Genomic DNA, 20,661 nt, shown 5'->3' on the forward strand with positions numbered 1-20,661 from the left:
CCTTGCCAGCAATACCCGTATCCCAATCAAGATTTTTATTAAAGAATCTTTTTTCTAGAATGTTTTCCCATTGATGGAGGTAAAATATGGGGCCCATCATGTTTGGGGTTTGAATCTTTGGGATTTGAATTTTTTTAAATTCTTGGATTAAAAGTCCAACTGTGACTGAAAAAATTGTCAATTGTCATGAAAACTTGTGATTCACTCATCCTTAAAAGCAGCATTTTCCTTTACTAATCTGGTCTTGACTACGTGGATCCATGTCAGCGGCAATGTGAATGATTTTTAATTGCCCTCTGAAATGCCTACAAGCCATTTAGTTGTATAAGTGTATACTGCTAAAAAGTCTCAAAGGAATGAAACTGGTCAGAATGCCAGGCACTAAAAATGGCAATGAAAAGCCTCTTGACCCTGCAAAAATCCTCCTAACTAATATCTGGGAGAAAATTGGGAAATCCATACCCATGGACTACCCATGGAATCATACCTTACACAATGTCCCAGGAAATTATGCAACCATACCTAGGTACGTTCTGTTCTTGTAGCAGGCCAGACCCATCAGAGGTGATAGTGATATACATTTGGAAGGGAGTTGTCTCAGATGTCCACACCCCATGAAGTGGCTTCAAGTCCAGCATAGCTAAGGAAACCTCATTATTGCACCCCACCCTTAAAATCAGCTGTTGAATCAGTGCTCCTCCAGGTTGAACACCACACGGAACAAACACGAATGGCACCGTGTACTTTGGGCAAGGACTTCAATGTCCAACATCAGGAGTGGCTTGGTAGTATCTCTATTTTGAAGTGATAGAGTCCTAACGGATGTAGCTGTTAGACTTGGGATTACAGTAGGTGGTGATGTAAAAACATACTTGACAAACCTGGAATTTAGTGAGAATATAACCAGCAGAGTTGTAATGGGGAAGCAGTGGATATGGTTTGATTGGAGTATTAAGAATGCTTTTGCTAAAGCCTCACAGTGGAGTTTAGCATGTAAAATTAAAGCACATGGGATTGGGGGTAGTATACTGACATGGATAGAGAATTGCGTCGAAAGGGAGGGGGTTGGAAAAGCACGGCAGGTCGGGCAGCATCCAAGGAGCAGATATATATATATATATATATATATATAACAATTTAGATGATGGAGCTAAATGTAATATCTCCAAGTTTGCAGAGACAAAGCTGGGTGGGAAGGGTGAACTGAGGATGATGCAGAGATACTTTAGTGTGATTTGGACAAAATGAGTAGGCAAATGCATAGTAGAAGTATAATGTGAATAAATGTGAGGTTATCCAATATGGTAATAAAATTGGTAATAAAAACAGGAAGGCAGGTTATTTTCTGAATGGTGATAGGTTGGGAAAGGGGTGATGCAATGAGAGCTAGGAGTCCTCTTACATCAGTGGCTGAAAGTATGTATGTTTGTGCTGCAGTTGTATAAGTTGTTGGTGTGACCTCATCTGGAGTACTGGATGCAGTTTTCGTCTCCTTAACTGAGAAAGGATGGAGAGTCGTAGAGATGTACAGCATGGAAACAGACCCTTCGGTTCAACCCGTCCATGCTGACCAGATATCCCAACCCAATCTAGTCCCACCTGCCAGCAGCTGGCCCATATCCCTCCAAACCCTTCCTATTCATATACCCATCCAAATGCCTCTTAAATGTTGCAATTGTACCAGCCTCCACCACTTCCTCTTGCAACTCATTCCATACTCATACCACCCTCTGCGTGAAAAAGTTGCTCCTTAGGTCTCTTTTATATCTTTCCCTTCTCACCCTAAACCTATGCCGTCTAGTTTTGGACTCCCTGACTCCAGGGAAAAGACTTTGTTTCTTTATCCTATCCATGCCCCTCTGAACCCTTTCAAGTTTCACAACATCTTTCCGATAGGACGGAGACCAGAATTGACGCAATATTCCAACAGTGACCTAACCAAGTCCTGTACAGTTGTAACATGACCTCCCAACTCCTGTACTCAATACTTTGACCAATAAAGGAAAGCATACCAAACGTCTTCTTCACTATCCTATCTACCTGTTACTCCATTTCCAAAGAGCTATGAACCTGCACTCTAAGATCTCTTTATTCAACAACACTCCCTAGGACCTTACCATTAAGTGTATAAGTCCTGCTACGATTTGCTTTCCCAAAATGCAGCACCTTGCATTTATCTGAATTAAACTCCATCTGCCACTTCCCAGCCCATTGGCCCATCTGGTCCAGATCCTGTTGTAATCTGAGGTCACCCTCTTCGCTGTCCACTATATTTTGGTGTCATCTGCAAACTTACTAACTGTACTACTTATGCTCACATTCAAATCATTTATGTAAATGATAAAAAGTAGAGGACCATGCACCAATCCTTCTGGCACTCCACTGCTCACAGACCTCCAGTCTGAAAAACAACCCTCCACCATCACCCTCTGTCTTCTACCTTTGAGCCAGTTCTGTATCCAAATGGCTAGTTCTCCCTGTATTCCATGAGATCTAACCTTGCTAATCAGTCTCCCATGGGGAACCTTGTCAGACGCCTTACTGAAGTCCATATAGATCACATCTACTGCTCTGCCCTCATCAGTTTTCTTTGTTACTTCTTCAAAAAACTCAATCTTAAGTTTGTGAGACATGATTTCCCACGCACAAAACCATGTTGACTATCCCTAATCAGTCCTTGCCTTTCCAAATACCTGTACATCCTGTCCCTTGGGACTTCCTCCAACAACTTGCCCACCACTGAGGTCAGGTTCACCGGTCTATAGTTCCCTGGCATGTCTTTACCGCCCTTCTTAAACAGTGGTACCACATTGGCCAACCTCCAGTCTTCTGGCACCTCACCTGTGACTATCGATGATACAAATATCTCAGCAAGAGGCCCAGCAATGACTTCTCTAGCAGAGGACAACAAATTTACCAGGCTAGCAGGACTGACATTTGAAGAGAAAGCAGATAATTTAGGGCTATTCACTGGAGTTTTGAAGAATGAGATGGGATCTCTGAAATCTATAAAAATCTAATGGAACTAGATAGAGTAAATGCAGGAAGGAGTTCCCAATGATCAGGGAGTCCAGAACTAGGGGTCACATTCTAAGGATATGGAGTAGGCTATTTAAGAATTCGATGAGAAATTTTGTCATCCAAGGAATGCACCAGCACATCTAGAATTAAGATGTCAACCTGGTAAAGCTATAACATAACACTATTTGCATGCCAAATATAAGCAGCGAGGCATAGACAAAACTAAGCAATTTTACGATCAAAGTCATGATACATTGTGTTGTGAATGGTGATTAACAATATAGCTTGCTGGAGGAGGAGGCTCCATAAATATCCACATTCTCAGTGATCGAAGGGCCCAAAACATCAGTGCATTTGATTAAAGCTGAAACATTCGCAGCTATCTGCAGCCAAAAGTGTCATGTGGATGATTCATTTCTGTCTCCCCTGGAGGTTTCCAGTATTGTACGTACCAGTGTTCAGTTAATTTGACTCACTCTATGTGATACTAAGAAACTGCTGATATTCTGGCAATTGTACTACAGACTTGTGCTCCAAAAGACAACACACTCCCAGCTGTGCTATTTCAGTACAGCTACAACACTGACATCTAATAGCTGTAGCAGATTGCCTTTATACATCCTGTACACAAAAAGCAAAACAAATTAAACTTGGTCAATTACAATCCCATCAGTCTACTCTCAATCATCAGTAAAGTAAGATACCATCAACAGTGGTATCCAGCAGATTCTGCTCAGCAATAATCAGTTCACTGACACCCAGTTTAGGTTCTATTAGGACCACTCAACTCCTGATGTCATTACAACCTTGGTTCAAGAATGCACAATGGAGCTGAATTCCAGAAATGAGGTGAGAATGACTGCCTTTGACATCAAGGCTGTTTTTGATTAAATGTGGCATCAAGGCAATTTCATAAAACTGGAGTCAATGGGAATCAGGTGGAAAACCCCACTGATTGGAGTCATACCTGGCACAAAGGGAGGTCGTTGTGGTTGTTGGAGATCATCATCACCACTCCAAGACATCTGCCCAGGGGTTCCTTAGGGTAATATCCTTGGCCCAAGCATTTTCAGCTACTTCATCAATGATCTTCCCTCCCTCATAAGGTCAGAAGAGGGTATATTTGCTAATGATTGCATAATGTTCAGCACCATTTGCAATTCCTCAGTTACTGTGTTCAAGTGCTGCAAACCCTAGACATTATTCATGAAAAGAAGCAAATCATATTCATGCCACACAAATGTCAGGCAATCACCATCTCCAATGTGAGAAAATATCTTGAAATGCAATGGCATTACCATCACTGAACTCTGGATGTTGTCATGAAGTAAAAACTGAATTTAACTAGCTGTATAAGTATTGTGGCTAGTAGAACAGATAAGAAAATAGGAATCCCGCAGAAAGTAATGCTATTCCTTTTCCCTAAACGTCTATCCATTATCTACAAGACACAAGTCATAGATGTGATGGAATACCCCCCACTTCCCTGGATGAGTACAGTTACAATAACATTTAAGCAGCTTGACACTATCTAGGTCTAAGCATTGCACTTGATTGGCACCATATTCACAAACTTCATTCCCTCAATTGCCAATGCTCAGGAGCAGCAGTGTGAACCACCTTCAAGAGCTCTGCAGCAATTCACCAAGGCACCTTCCAAACCAATGACCATTACCATCTAGAAGGACAAGGGTAACAGATACACAGGGACACTGCCATGAGCAAGTTTCCCACTCACCCATCCTGACCTGGAAATATCTTGCCGTCCTTTCAGGGTCAAAATCCTGGAACCCACCAATGGCATGTGGGTGGACCTACACCAAAAGGACTACATCCGTTTAAGAAGACAGCTCACAAACACATTGTCAAGGGCAACTAGGGATGGGCAATAGACACTGGTCCAGATACATGCATGAATAAATGAACAGCTTTGTCTCCTTCAAAAAATGCTACAAGTGTCTTGCTCATTAACATTTTATAGATCTCAAAGACGTTCTCTTCCCACAACATCACGACTGGTTCTGGTTATGTCTCTGGAAGTCCAAAGCGATTGCAATATAATATTAACAGAACGTACAGTCATACAGCACAGAAATAGACCTTTGGTCCAACTCATCTATGCCGACCAGTTATTCTAAACCAATCCCATTTGCCTGTGTTTGGCCCCTGTCCTTCTAAATGTTGCCCGTTCAGAACCTTTCTAAATTGCTTTTAAATTTTGTAATTGTACCCACCTCTACCACTTCCTCTAGCAGCTCATTCAATACAAGCACCAGACTCTGTGTGAAAAAGTTGCACCTCAGGTCCTGTTTATATATTTCCCCTCTCACCTTAAACCTATGCCCTGTTTTTCTGGACTCCCTTACCCTTGGAAAAAGACGTTGGCTATTCACCTTATCTATGAATCTCATGATTTTATAAACCTCTATAAGTCACCCCTCAGCCTCCGATGTTCGAGGAAGAAAAATCCCAGCCTATTCAGTCTCTTCTTACAACTCAAACCGTCCAGTCCAGGCAACATCCTTGTAAATGTTTCTGTACCTTTTCTAGTTTAACAACATTTTTCCTATAGCAGGATGACTAGAATTGTATACAGTATCTAAAACTGGCCTCACCAATGTCTTGTACAGCTGCAACATGACATCTCAATTTCTGTACTCAATGGTTTGACCAATGTCGGCAAGCTTGCCAAACGCCTTCTTCACAACTCTGTCTACGTGACGCCACTCTCAAGCAACAATGAACCAGCACTGCTAGGTCCCACTGTTCAACAACACTCCCTAAGACTCTACCATTAACTGTGTAATTCCTGCCCTGGTTTGCCTTATCAAATTTCAACACCTTGTATTTATCAAGATTAAATTCCAAGTGCCACTTCTCAGCTCATTAACTCATTCGATCAAAATGTTGTACTCTTAGATAACCTTCTTCACAGTTGACTACACTGCCAAGTTTGGTGTCATCTGCAAACTTACTAACTATAAATGATGAACAGCAGTGGACCCAGAACCAATCATTGTGACACACAGCTGGTCACAGGTCTCCAGTCCTCTACTACTGCCCTCTGTCTTCTACCATCAGGCTAATTTTGTATCCAATTGGCTTTCTCACCTTGGATCTCATGTGATCTAACCTGACTAATCAGTCCACCATGCAGGACCTAATCGAAGAATTTGCTGAAGTTCTTGAAATAAAATGCAATACCTATCTGGGCGTACAATTAGGCATGACTAATTATTTACTCTATTAACATTTTTTTATTCATTTGCAGGATGTTGGCATAATTAGTTAGGCCTGTAATTACTGCCATTTCTTAATTACCATTTTACTTCTGGACAAAGAAATGAAATACAGAACTGGCTGAAAACCTGAAACAAAAGCAGAAGCTTATGGAAATAAAGCATTTTTCAGAGAAGATAAGTTAACATGTTAGCCACTGGGCCCTTTTCAAATTTGAAAATGAATTAGACATATAGATATGACCTGACAAGCACAGAATGGGGAAAAGCATACAGTATTGCAGAGAAATCAATAGTAGAAAATCATAACAGATCATCTTGGTTAGATATCAACCCAAAAGAACTAATATTCCCAGATTCATTTTCCAAACAAAAATATTTATGGGTTTTCTTCAAATAATTTGTTTTGTTGAATTGATGGCTTTCTAAAATGGCTTATATATTAATATTTTTCCAACTAAATCCAAAACTCTATGGCTGAATTTTCTGCCTAGTAGTGAATGAGTTGCAAATTGTGGGTGGGCAAGTGCAAGAGATAGAAAATTTATCTCATGTATATTCAAAAATAGGCCAAAACCTTTGGTACTATGGCTAGCAAAGAGTCAGTCAAGCAGAATATTTCACACAACAGTGGAGTCGAAGTTGCAGCTGTTTCCTGAAGAACAGCAGCTGCACTTCCTCCCAGCATTTACAAAAAAAACCTAAAATTAGTTAGCACTGTCACATCGAAGGGTGCAGGAACAAACAGATTACTTGTTCATGTCACAAGACAATATTGTGATTCTGGAAGTTTTTTTTGCACAGCTAACGTGTATCAGTTACATCACCGCTCATTTAGAACAGCACAGAACAGGCCCTTTGGCCCACGATGTTGTGCTGAGGTTTAATCTTAACATAAAATATAGTAACTTAACCTACGCACCCCTCAACTCACTGCTATCCATGTGCAAATCCAGCAGTCGCTTAAATGTTCCCAATGACACTGCTTCCACCACAACAGCTGGCAACACATTCCATGCCTTCACAACTCTCTGTGCTCCCGCAAGTCTCCCCAATCTCCCTGCATATTTGTTCCTCTGATTTCCGTTGACTATTTGGGGGTCTATGGTACAACCTCAGTAACGTCACCAATCCCTTCTTATTTCTTAGTTCCACTCACAAAGCCTCAATTGAATGATCCTTCAATTATTTCATCTCTGATTACTGCTGTAATACTCGCCTTAATTAAAAATGCAACTCCCCCTCCCCTCCTTCCACCACTGCTGTCCTGCCTAAAGCACCTGTACCCTGGCACATTAAGCTGCCAGTCCTGTCTCTTGTAGCTGATGAACTATTCTTATAAATTCCAAAGGACCTGGCCCATGCTCTCGCACAGTGTGATGGCATGCTGGTTAAGTTTGCAAATTTACTACCATCATTTGCCTTTAACTTTCCTCAACTGTGGACAATTTGAACCAAACTCTAGATGAAAAGTAGTCGGCATTTTTAGTAGCAGTATAACAACTGACTAGGGAATTAAATTGGACACAAAATGGATAGAAATCTTGTGATGTTGCAACAAGCAATCTCTAAGACATTTTTCCACTTAGTAACACATCCACTTTTACAACAGCCCATTCTTAATTGCCATTTTACTTCTGGTTAAAGAAATAAAGTACCGAACTGGTTGAAAACCTGAAACAGAAAACATTTTGTACAGCATTGTTTTAGAGGATAAGTTAACACATTAGGTGCTGCATCCTTTTTAAATTTGAAAATTAATTTAGACATATAGGTACAACCTGAAAAGAGTGGAATGGAGGAAAGCATACAGTATTACAGAGAAATCAATAGTAGATTGATGGCATAACATCATCTCGGACAGATAACGGAGAGAACTATTACTGCATAAAACCCAACTATTATTCTTCAAGTTCAAAATATATACTTTATATAATAGAACATAGAACATAGAACATAGAAGGATACAGCGCAGTACAGGCCCTTCGGCCCTCGATGTTGCGCCGACCGAGTCCTACCTAACCTATACTAGCCCAATAACTTCCAAATGCCTATCCAATGCCCGCTTAAATGAACATAAAGAAGGAGAGTTCACCACTGATACGGGCAGGGCATTCCATGAACTCACAACCCGCTGTGTGAAGAATCTACCCCTAACATCTGTCCTATACCTACCACCCCTTAATTTAAAGCTATGTCCCCTAGTAACACCTGACTCCATTAGCGGTAAAAGGTTCTTAGTATCTACCCTATCTAAACCCCTAATCATCTTATACACTTCTATCAGATCTCCCCTAAACCTTCTCTTCTCCAATGAGAACAGCCCCAAGTGCCTCAGCCTTTCCTCATAAGATTTTCCTACCATTCCAGGCAACATCCTGGTAAACCTCCTCTGCACTCGTTCTAAAGCTTCCACATCCTTCCTATAGTATGGCGACCAAAACTGCACACAATACTCCAGATGAGGCCGCACCAGAGTCTTATACAACTGCAACATGACCTCAGGACTCCGGAACTCAATTCCTCTGCCAATAAAGCCCAGTACACCATATGCCTTCCTCACAGCACTATTTACCTGGGTGGCAACTTTCAGAGATCTGTGTACATAGACACCAAGATCCCTCTGCTCATCCACACTACCAAGTAGCCTACCATTAGCCCAGTAATCCATCATCTTGTTATTCCTACCAAAGTGAACGACTTCGCACTTAGCTACATTGAATTCCATTTGCCACATTTCCGCCCAGCTCTGCAACTTATCTATATCCCGCTGTAACCTACCACTTCCTTCCTCACTATCCACCACTCCACCGACTTTCGTGTCATCCGCAAACTTGCTTACCCAGCTTTCAAGTCCTTCCTCTAGATCATTTATAAAGATAACAAAAAGCAATGGTCCCAAAACAGATCCTTGTGGTACACCGCTAGTAACTGCACTCCAAGATGAACATAATCCATCAACTACTACCCTCTGTCTCCTTCCAGCCAGCCAATTCCTAATCCAAACCTCTAATGTATCCTCAATGCCATACCTCCGAAGTTTTAGCATTAGCCTACCATGGGGAACCTTATCGAACGCCTTACTAAAATCCATATACACAACATCTACTGCTTTACCCTCATCCACTTCCATAGTCACCTTCTCAAAGAACTCAATAAGGTTTGTGAGGCACGACCTGCCCTTCACAAAACCATGCTGGCTATCCCTGATCACGTTATTCCTACCCAGATGTTCATAAATCTTATCCCTTACCATTCTCTCTAAGACTTTGCCCACCACTGAAGTCAGACTCACTGGCCTATAGTTACTAGGGCTATCCCTACTCCCTTTCTTGAACAATGGGACCACATTCGCTATCCTCCAGTCCTCTGGTACTATTCCCGTTGACAATGATGACATAAAAATCCAGGCCAATGGCTCTGCTATCTCCTCCCTAGCTTCCCATAGGATCCTGGGGTAAATGCCATCAGGCCCAGGAGACTTATCTATATTCATCCTCTCCAATATTCCCAAAACCTCTTCCCTGCATATTTCCAGGGCATCCATTCTAATTATTTGTGATTCCATATTCACATCAGCAGTGTCCTGTTCCTGAGTGAATACTGATGAAAAGTACTGATTTAATGTCTCTCCAATCTCCTCCGCCTCCACACACAACTTCCCACTACTATCCTTGACTGGACCGATACCTACCCTAGTCATCCTTTTATTCTTGACATACCTATAGAAAGCCTTTGGGTTTTCCCTAATCCTACCAGCTAAAGACTTTTCATGTCCCCTTCTCGCTTTTCTTAGCTCCCTCTTTAGCTCCTTCCTGGCTACCTTATAACTCTCAATCGCCCCTACTGAACCTTCACGCCTCATCTTTACATATGCCGCCTTCTTCCCTTTCACAAGGGACTCCAATTCCTTACTAAACCACGGCTGCCTCACAAGGCCCTTTACACCATGCCTGACTGGTACATACCTATCGAGGACACACAGTAGCTGCTCCTTGAACAATCCCCACATCTCATTAGTGTTCTTCTCTTGAAGCCTGTTTTTCCAATCCACACAACCTAAGTCATGCCTCACTGCATCATAATTTCCCTGCCCCCAGCTATAGCTCTTGCCCTGCGGCGCACGATTATCCCTCTCCATCACTAAAGTAAAAGTCACCGAGTTGTGGTCACTGTCCCCGAAGTGCTCACCTACCTCCAAGTCTAACACCTGGCCTGGTTCATTACCTAGAACCAAATCCAATATAGCCTCCCCTCTTGTTGGCCTGTCGACATATTGTGTCAGGAAACCCTCCTGCACACATTGTACAAACACCGACCCATCTAATGAACTCGAGCTATAGCTCTCCCAGTCAATATCTGGGAAGTTAAAGTCCCCCATAACAACCACCCTGCTACCTTCACTCTTTTCCTGAATCATCCTCGCAATATTATCCTCTACTTCTCTAGGACTATTAGGAGGCCTGTAGAAAACACCTAACAGGGTGACCTCACCTTTCCTATTTCTAACCTCAGCCCAAACTACCTCAGATGGCAAGTCCTCTTCCATCGTCCATTCCACTGCTGTGATACTGTCTTTGACAAGTAATGCCACGCCTCCCCCTTTTTTACCCCCATGTCTGATCCTACTAAAACATTTGAACCCTGGAACGTGCAACAGCCATTCTTGTCCCTGTTCTAATACATATAAACAAAGTATAAAATTAATTTCTTTGTTATTTTCAATATCTTAATCAAATCTCCCTGAAGTCTATGCTTTTATTTTGCATAAGATACCTAGTTTCAGCCGCAAGATGTTTTAACCAAAAATAAGCAAAGTGGCTCTCCTCTGATTCTGTCTCAGACCTTCTATATCTTTCGCCAACTGAAAATAAAATCAAACCTATTTTAGTTCAAGTTAAATAATCATTTTGTTTAATTTTCAATCAAACAACATATTTCCCACCCTTTCCATTTTGAGAATTAAGCTTTATGCATTTAGTATGAAACATCAGAGACCACTGTTTATAGTATCTGTTCAGGTATTTAATAAACTTTAATGGAGGCCTGCATCCTGCACACATACAGGGCCTTGGTGAGGCCACACCTTGAATATTGTGTGCAATTTTGGTCTCCAAGTCTGAGGAAGGACATTCTTGCTATTGAGGGAGTCCAGCAAAGGTTCACCAAATTGATTTCGGGATGGCAGGACTGACATATTAAGAAAGACTGGATCAAATGGGTTTGTACTCGTTGGAATTTAGAAGAATTAGTGTGGGTGAATCTCCTAGAAACATATAAAATCCTATTGGGACTAGACAGGCTCATTGCAGGAAGAATGTTCCCAATGCTGCTAAGTTCAGAACTAGGAGTCACAGTCTAAGAGTTAGGGCATGCAGATACCAGTGTTGAACTGGGGTGGACAAGGTCAGAAGTCACATGACACCAGGTTATAGTCCAACAGGTTTACTTGAAATCGGAGCGCTGCTCCATCATCAGGTGAAGTGAAGATGTCAAGTGGAGACTTCACCTGACGAAGGAGTAGCACTCCGAAAGCTTGTAATTACAAATAAACCTGTTGGACTATAACCTGGTGTCATGTGACTTCTGACCTAAGAATAAGGGATAAGCCATTCAGGACTAAGATGAGGAAGAATTTCTTCATTCAGAGAATTGTGAACCTATAGAATTCTCTACTATGGAACGCTATTGGGGCCATTTTGTTAATCAAGAGGAAGCTGGAAATAGCTCATATGGCTAAAGAGGATCAAGGGCTATGGAGAGAAAGTGGGAGTAAGACACTGAAATTGCATGATCAGCCATGATCATATTGAATGGTGGTGCAGGCTTGAAGGGCCAAATGGCCTACTCCTATGCCTCTTTTTTATGTTTCTATATCCAGTATGGACCCTGACCATATGATATATATAATAACATCTAATGTCATCTACCAGTCCATTATCTTGAGGTCTAATTAGTCGTTCTTTTTTCTCTGTTCAGTGCTTAGCTACCAGCACAAATATTGTCATCTATAAGTATACAAACTGTTTTACAAGGAGATGGTGGAGGGATGGTTTAGATAAAGAGTGAGTGGCATAGTGGTAATGCCACTGGGCTAGTAAATTCAGGCACACAGTTAATGTTCTGGCAACTGGAAGAATTTAATTTCAAATAATAAAATATGGAATCAAATGCAAGTCTTTGTAATGCTGACAATTAAACTTTTAGGGGTGTATGGGAATGACATGAGTTAACCTGTAAATCCATATGAAGTTCATTTTCATTTATTCTTATTGAAGGAGATAGGTTAAAAGACTGCATAAACATGATCAGATACTGGTGCAGGAGACAGAGTTTCACAGTTGAACCACCATTAACGCTAAGATTAGATTCCCTACAGTGTGGAAACAGGCCCTTCGGCCCAACAAGTGCACACCAACACTCTGAAAAGTAACCCACCCAGACCCATTTCCCTCTAACTAATGCAGCTAACACTATGGGCAATTTAGAACAGCCAATTCACCTGCCCAGCACTGTGGGAGGAAACCCACACAGGCACGGGGAAAATGTGCAAACTCCACACAGACAGTCACCCATAGCTGGAATTGAACCTGAGTCCCTAGTGCTGTAAGGCAGCAATGCTAGCCACTGAGCCACTATGCCACCCCTGTGGGGCCTTATTTGGAAATAGAATATGAGGATGACCCCGTACCACATAAAGAAAGACAAAGAAATGGAGTTTAGTCAATGGAGTTTAGGCCAGGCTTGGGAAGTAAGAAAGAGAGTGGTGAGACGAGCAGTAAACAGGCACCTTACCACTTCCAAAATGTGCAAAAATCAAAGTGTTTGTCTAAAATAGACCATTTTGGAATTTGAATAATGTTCTATTGCCATGACTGACAATGAAATATCTAATGAATCCTCATTGAGTGACAGTATTACATCAGATTAATATCTGGGTGGAGTCTCCTAACTTCAGCTCAATAGACAATTGTTGACCTGTACTTCGAGGCTCCTGAGGTTATTTTGTAAAATAATTGAGCACAACAAAATTTTTTTTTTGTAGATATTTTTATTGAAATTTAACATTTTTGCAAATTTACAAAAATAAACAAAACTCTCAAATACAAACATTGATGTACAATTAAATCATATATACAATAGTCATAATTTAACAAAGAAAAGAGAAAGAAAGAAAACAAAAAAAGAAAAAAAAAGAAACGAAACAAGAAAGAAAAAAAACTCAACTTTCTACTAATCTAACCTATAACTAACCAGAGTGTATACCTAAGTCTCTTACATGCTCGGAATGTATAAACATCAAATATAATAAAACCCGTATTCGCGCAGGATTCCTCTCCCAAGGGGCCCCGGAGCAGCCCGGTCTGAAATCTTCACTAAATAAAAGCCCTTGTTAGGATAGCCGAAATATCTGCATTTATATAATTCAAAAAGGGCTGCCATATTTTATAAAATAATTCAGTCTTTCGGTGCACCATATTTGTGAGGAAGTCAAGGGGGATATATTCCATAATTAATCTGTGCCAATTTGAAAGTCCAGAGGGGCCCTCAGCCACCCAGTTCACCAAAATATTTTTCCTTGCACAGAAAGAGAGAATAGAAAATAGTCTCTTCCCATGCATACCCAGAGATGAGAGGTTCGAAAAGCCCAAAAGGAGAGATACAGGGTCCACCCTAATTTCCGTTCCTAAAATTTCTGTCAGGGTATTTGCCACTTTAGTCCAGTATCTGCGGATTTTCTGACAAGTCCACAGAGAATGTACAAGAGTACCCACCTCTATTTTGCATTTAGGACACATTGGAGATGCTCCTGCCTTAAATTTTGCCAGTCGAGCCGGAGCTATATGGGCCCTATGAAGTATCTTTAGTTGGATAGCCTGAGTTCTGTTACAGATAGCAATTCTTCTAGCATTTTCCCAAATGTCATTCCACATATCCTCAGAGATTTCTAGCCCCAAGTCCTGCTCCCATGTTTTAAGCAGGTCATCCATGTCTCCTGAGACTCCATCATGTAGCAAATGGTATATAGTACCAACGGAGGATGCCCCCGCTGGTCGTAAGACATTACGTTCTCTGTCTGATTTATAAAGACTATCTATTAATGTAGTCTTCCTCTGTATATAATCTCGAACTTGGAAGTATCGAAAGAGATCCCCATTAGGTATTCCGAATTTCAGACGCAGCTGCTCAAAGGACATCAGGATCCCATCTTTAAATAGGTCCCCTAAGCATGAGATGCCCCTGGATCTCCAGAGTTTAAAGGTGGCATCTGTAATCCCCGGTTGGAATCCCCATGCGCCTACTATTGGTGCATGGGGGGATGTTTTATGTGAGTTACCCTCATTTTGCCGCATTATATTCCAGGCCTTAATTGTGTTTAATATTATGGGATTTTTACAGTGGTCTGTAATGATTTTCCTCTTATCTGAAAATAAAAGGTTAATAAGTGGGTATTTTACTTGGGAGGCTTCGATATCCAGCCAAATTGATTGTGGATCAGATGAAACCCAATCAGCTATGTAACTTAGTAGGGAGCTTAACTGATATTTCCTAAAGTCTGGGAAGTCCAGTCCTCCCCTTGCCTGTGGAAGCTGTAGCTTCTTCAGCTTAATAAGGGGCCATCTATGGTTCCAAATAAAGGAGCCCAACCAGCCATATAATTTATGTAGGGCTAGCCTTGGCAGCATCAGCGGGAGCATTCTCATAGGATATAAGAGACGGGGCAGAACATTCATTTTAATTAATGCTATTCTCCCTAGCCAGGAAATCGGAAGGTCTCTCCATCGCTGGAGGTCCTGCCTTATCCTTTCCATTAATTGTACAAAATTAGCCCTATACAGCTGATCAAATACTGGCGTGATAAAAATACCTAAATATAAGAAGCCCTCCAGGGACTAACGGAAGGGAAAAGGGGATCCGTCCATTAAGTGGGGTATCATAGCCAGACCACCCATTGGCATGGCTTCCGATTTTGAAAAATTAATTTTATAGCCTGAGAATGCACTAAATGTATTAATAACTTGAATTAGACGAGGCACTGACATTAAAGGATTACTGAGGAATAAGAGAACGTCATCTGCATAGAGGGTAATTTTGTGTGTTTACCTGTACCAATCCTCGGGGCCGTTATATTAGGATCAGTCTGGATGGCTTCCGCTAGTGGTTTGATTATCAGTGTAAACAACAATGGTGAGAGAGGACATCCTTGACGGCAGCTCCTACTCACACTGAAGCCATCCGATCTTAACCCATTAGTAATAACAGCTGCTTTGGGGTCATTATACAATGTTGAAACCCATTTGGTAAACACCTGTCCAACGCCAAACCTTTCCAATGTGTAAAATAAATATGACCATTCAACCCTATCGAATGCCTTTTCCGCATCCAATGAAATTACTACTCCTGGTATCTTTCCCTGATGACAGGCTTGGATCATATTCAAGACCCTTCTGATATTATTGGATGATCTGCGGCCCTTAATAAATCCCGTCTGGTCCTCCTTTATAATATATGGCAGTACCCTTTCTAGTCTTAGTGTTAACATTTTTGAGAGAATTTTAAAGTCTACATTTAGTAAGGATATTGGTCTGTAAGATGCACAATCTTCTGGGTCTTTTCCTTTTTTGAGGATAAGAGAAATATTTGCTTCTTTCAGCGTGGGCGGGAGACAGACCTGACTATGCGCAAAATTATACATATCCATAAGTGGGTCAACCAATATTCCTGTAAATTCTTTATAGAATTCAGCTTGAAAACCATCCGGGCCCGGTGCTTTTCCGCTCTGAAGTTGCCTAATTGCCTCAAGTATTTCTTGGACTGTTAAAGGGGTATTTAGGGCCGACACCTGTTCCGGAGTCAGGCCCGGGAAGGTCAAATTTTTAAAAAATGACTGCATCCTCCTAATCCTATCTTCACAATCCTGCGATCTATATAGTTCAGAATAAAATTCTTTAAAGGTCGCATTGATCTTTTTATGATCATGAGTCAGGGTACCTGTACTTTCCTTGATGGTCGGAATAGTTTGAGGGGCTTTCTTTTTCTTTGCAAGAAATGCTAAGTATCGACCCGGTTTGTCGCCATATTCATATAATCTTTGTTTCGCAAATAATATTTCCCTTTTAGCCGTTTGAGTAAGCGCGGTGTTTAAAGCTGTCCTAAGAGCTGTAATCCTCTGCAATTTTGTGATAGAAGGTCTATCAGCGTATGCTGTTTCGGCTGCTTTTAGGCGAGCTTCGAGCAGGCGCTGTTGCTCTCCCTTCATTTTCCTCTGGGTCGCTGAATAGGAGATGATCAAACCTCGTGCATAAGCTTTGATGGTCTCCCACATCATTGACGGATTGCTAGCCGTACCAGTATTAATTTCTAAAAAAGTTTTAAGTTCTTGGGAGAAGTACTTTAAAAATTTGCTATCTTTTATCAGGAAGGGGTCCATACGCCAATGCCGAGCAGATGTCCCATTGTTCTTTACCTTAGTTTCCATGTATACAGCGGCATGGTCAGAGATTGCTTTGGTACCTATTTTACAGGTTGCTATAGAGTTTAGAAAAATCGATGGGGCAAAAAACATATCAATTCTTGTGTGACATTTATGTGGATTAGAGTAGAAAGAAAAATCTCTACCCTGTGGATGGAGACATCTCCATACATCTACCAATCCTAATTCTTTATTCAGGTCCGCCAGTTGTCTAGATCTGGGAGATACTCCAGCGGCACTCTTGGGAATCCTGTCTATTTCCGGATCCATAATACAATTAAAGTCTCCCCCTATAATTGTATGACGGGCACCAAAGGCCATCAGTTTTGAAAAAGCTTCCGTTATGAATTTAAAGGGGTGTGCCGGGGGGCAGTACACATTTAAGATCCCATATTCCTCTCCATTTATGAGGGCTTTAATCAAAATATATCGTCCAGATTCGTCTTTTATCTGATTTAGAATTTTCAAAGGGAAGTTCTTCCGGACAAGGATAACGACTCCCCTGCTTTTTGAATTAAAAGAGGAAAAAAAGGCCTGATCAAATCCGCCCTGTCGTAATTTTAAGTGTTCTTTATCCGACAGGTGTGTCTCCTGTAGGAGAGCTATATCAACTCTCTCCTTCTTAAGATTTGATAATATTTTCTTCCTTTTAACTGGCGAATTACTCCCCCTGACATTCCAGGTGCACCACTTAACCGACTGTTCAGCCATAATCATCTGGACAGATCCGAGACCCCTCGGGAGGGGAAACCCTATCTAGAACATCCCGAGCATGGAGCATACAAGATTTACAAAAGTAAAGACTCTCTGATACACTCAAAACAATATAACAAAAAACTCTTTCTAAGTATAAAAGATATAAAACATTCCGAATTGGAGATTTTCTCCCTTGTTCCCAGGGAGCGTCACTTCCTCTCCCACAGTCCATCTTACCCTCTTCCAACCAGTGACCCACCCTTGACCCAGGTGTTCCTCAATAAAATGAGGAGAATTCAAATATAATATAAAGCTAGAGTTAACAGTGAACACCCCACCCCCACCCACACCCACATCTAAATATATTTGGGAATATTAATACCATATATAACTATAAGATTACAATCTCAACATGTAATACTTAAATATAATACCACAAAATAACAGGGGAAAGAAAAACAACCCCGCTCCTAAAAACAGAAGTAAAATAGAATAAGGTAACCACCTCTCCCCATCAACATTAACCAAACGCCCCAACATATATATATACATACACACATAGGGGGAAAGATAAGAAAAGATGAAGGGATGTAAACCAAAATAATGGGAAAGGCAGACCAGCGTCCACAATCTCTTACAGTTTATTTAAGAGAGTCCAAGAATTCCTTAGCCTTCTCCGGTGATCCGAAGTTATATATGGATCCTTCGTGGCTAAGGCGTAGCGTCGCTGGATATCGTAAGGAGTACTGGATATTTAAGTCCCTTAAACGCTTCTTCGCCTCATCGAATGCCTTCCTCTTTCGGACCAAAGCTGGGGAGAAGTCCTGGAACAGCATGATCCTGGATCCTTTGTGGGTCATAGCTTGGGGATCTTTTCCCAGATTTCTTGAGGCTTCCAGGAGCATCTGCCTCTCCCTATAGCTCTGCAGCTGGAACAGGACCGGGCGTGGGCGCTGGGTTGAGCCGGGCCCACGTACTGTGACCCGGTAGGCCCATTCCACCCTTACCTGGCCTGATCCATTATGCAGATTTAAAAGTTGTGGCAGCCAATGCTCTAAGAATGCTGTCAGCTGACCTCCCTCTTCCTGCTCGGGCAGGCCCAACAACCGAATATGTTTTCTACGACATCGATTTTCGAGGTCATCAATGTGGTTTTCTAGGTTCTGGACTCGATTCTCGAGAAAACGGGTGTGGTCGGCTGTTGATTTTATCCCAGTCTCTGAGGCTGCGGCCTTCGACTCCACCTCTCTGACTCGGCACTCCAATTCTTGAATGTCTCTGCCCTGCTTCTGCAGCTCGGCTGATAGTGCTTCTCTGGTCTGCCGAGACTCATCGATAAAAGCATCAATCTTCGCCTCCCACCTGGCAAACATCTCCTCAAAGCTCATCTTCATTGGTAAATCTCCTGAAGTAGCTGAAGACACCTTTGTTGCAGATGAAGAGGGAGAGGGTGGGGGCGGGGTCCCTGCTTTCTTAGAGCCGCCTGTTCCCTTCCCTTTACTCATTTTCCAGCTAGTATTAGACTATTTAAATGTACTAATAGGTAACTACTTAAGGTTAACAACTATTATAAATGGTTTAGTGAGTGTGGTGGGGGTGGATAGCCCACTTTTCCCAAGTTTTGGGTAGAGCACTGTGGACTCAGTCTTGCTGGGTCGCCGCCATCTTGGATCCCCAGCACAACAAAATTATAAACCCGTCTGGTTTACCAGTTTTGTTTAGGCAAAACAATCCCAGTGTAACCATATGTGACTCCACACCACAACAATGTGATTGACTCCCAATTACCTTCTGAAATGGTCTAGCAAGGTACTCCATTCAATGGTAATTTGGAATTAGCATAAATGTTGGCCTTGTCACTGATTTCCACATCACATCAAAGACTGAACAAATAACATCTAATTCCGGATCATTAGTATAGTTAGTAAAGAATAATAGTCTTAACATCAATCACTTCAGGAGTTCACAAATAATTAATCTCCACAGAAAATGCTTTCTTGTAATAACAATTTTCCCAGCTGCAAATGTGTTGCTGGTCAAAGCACAGCAGGCCAGGCAGCATCTCAGGAATAGAGAATTCGACGTTTCGAGCATAAGCCCTTCATCAGGAATAAGAGAGAGAGAGCCAAGCAGGCTGAGATAAAAGGTAGGGAGGAGGGACTAGGGGGAGGGGCGATGGAGGTGGGATAGGTGGAAGGAGGTCAAGGTGAGGGTGATAGGCCGGAGTGGGGTGGGGGCGGAGAGGTCAGGAAGAGGATTGCAGGTTAGGAGGGCGGTGCTGAGTTGAGGGAACCGACTGAGACAAGGTGGGGGGAGGGGAAATGAGGAAGCTGGAGAAATCTGAATTCATACCTTGTGGTTGGAGGGTTCCCAGGCGGAAGATGAGGCGCTCCTCCTCCAGCCGTCGTGTAGTTGTGTTCTGCCGGTGGAGGAGTCCAAGGACCTGCATGTCCTCGGTGGAGTGGGAGGGGGAGTTAAAGTGTTGAGCCACGGGGTGATTGGGTTGGTTGGTTCGGGCGGCCCAGAGGTGTTCTCTGAAGCGTTCCGCAAGTAAGCGGCCTGTCTCACCAATATAGAGGAGGCCACATCGGGTGCAGCGGATGCAATAGATGATGTGTGTGGAGATACAGGTGAACTTGTGGCGGATATGGAAGGATCCCTTGGGGCCTTGGAGGGAAGTGAGTGTGGAGGTGTGGGTGCAAGTTTTACATTTCCTGCGGTTGCAGGGGAAGGTGCCGGGGGTGGAGGTTGGGTTGGTGGGGGGTGTGGATCTGACAAGGGAGTCACGAAGGGAGTGGTCCTTGCGGAACGCTGATAGGGGAGGGGAGGGAAATATATCCTTGGTGGTGGGGTCCGTTTGGAGGTGGCGGAAATGGCGGCGGATGATACGTTGTATGCGCAGGTTGGTGGGGTGGTAGGTGAGAACCAGTGGGGTTCTGTCTTGGTGGCGGTTGGAGGAGCGGGGCTCAAGGGCGGAGGAGTGGGACGTGGAGGAGATGCGGTGGAGGGCATCGTCGATCACGTCTGGGGGGAATCTGCGGTCCTTGAAGAAGGAGGCCATCTGGGCTGTGCGGTGTTGGAATTGGTCCTCCTGGGAGCAGATGCGGCGGAGACGAAGGAATTGGGAATATGGGATGGCGTTTTTACAGGGGGCAGGGTGGGAGGAGGTGTAGTCCAGGTAGCTGTGGGAGTCAGTCGGTTTATAATAGATGTCTGTGTTGAGTCGGTCGC

Source organism: Hemiscyllium ocellatum, chromosome 3 (assembly GCF_020745735.1).
Source record: "Hemiscyllium ocellatum isolate sHemOce1 chromosome 3, sHemOce1.pat.X.cur, whole genome shotgun sequence".
Classification (NCBI taxonomy): Eukaryota; Metazoa; Chordata; class Chondrichthyes; order Orectolobiformes; family Hemiscylliidae; genus Hemiscyllium; species Hemiscyllium ocellatum.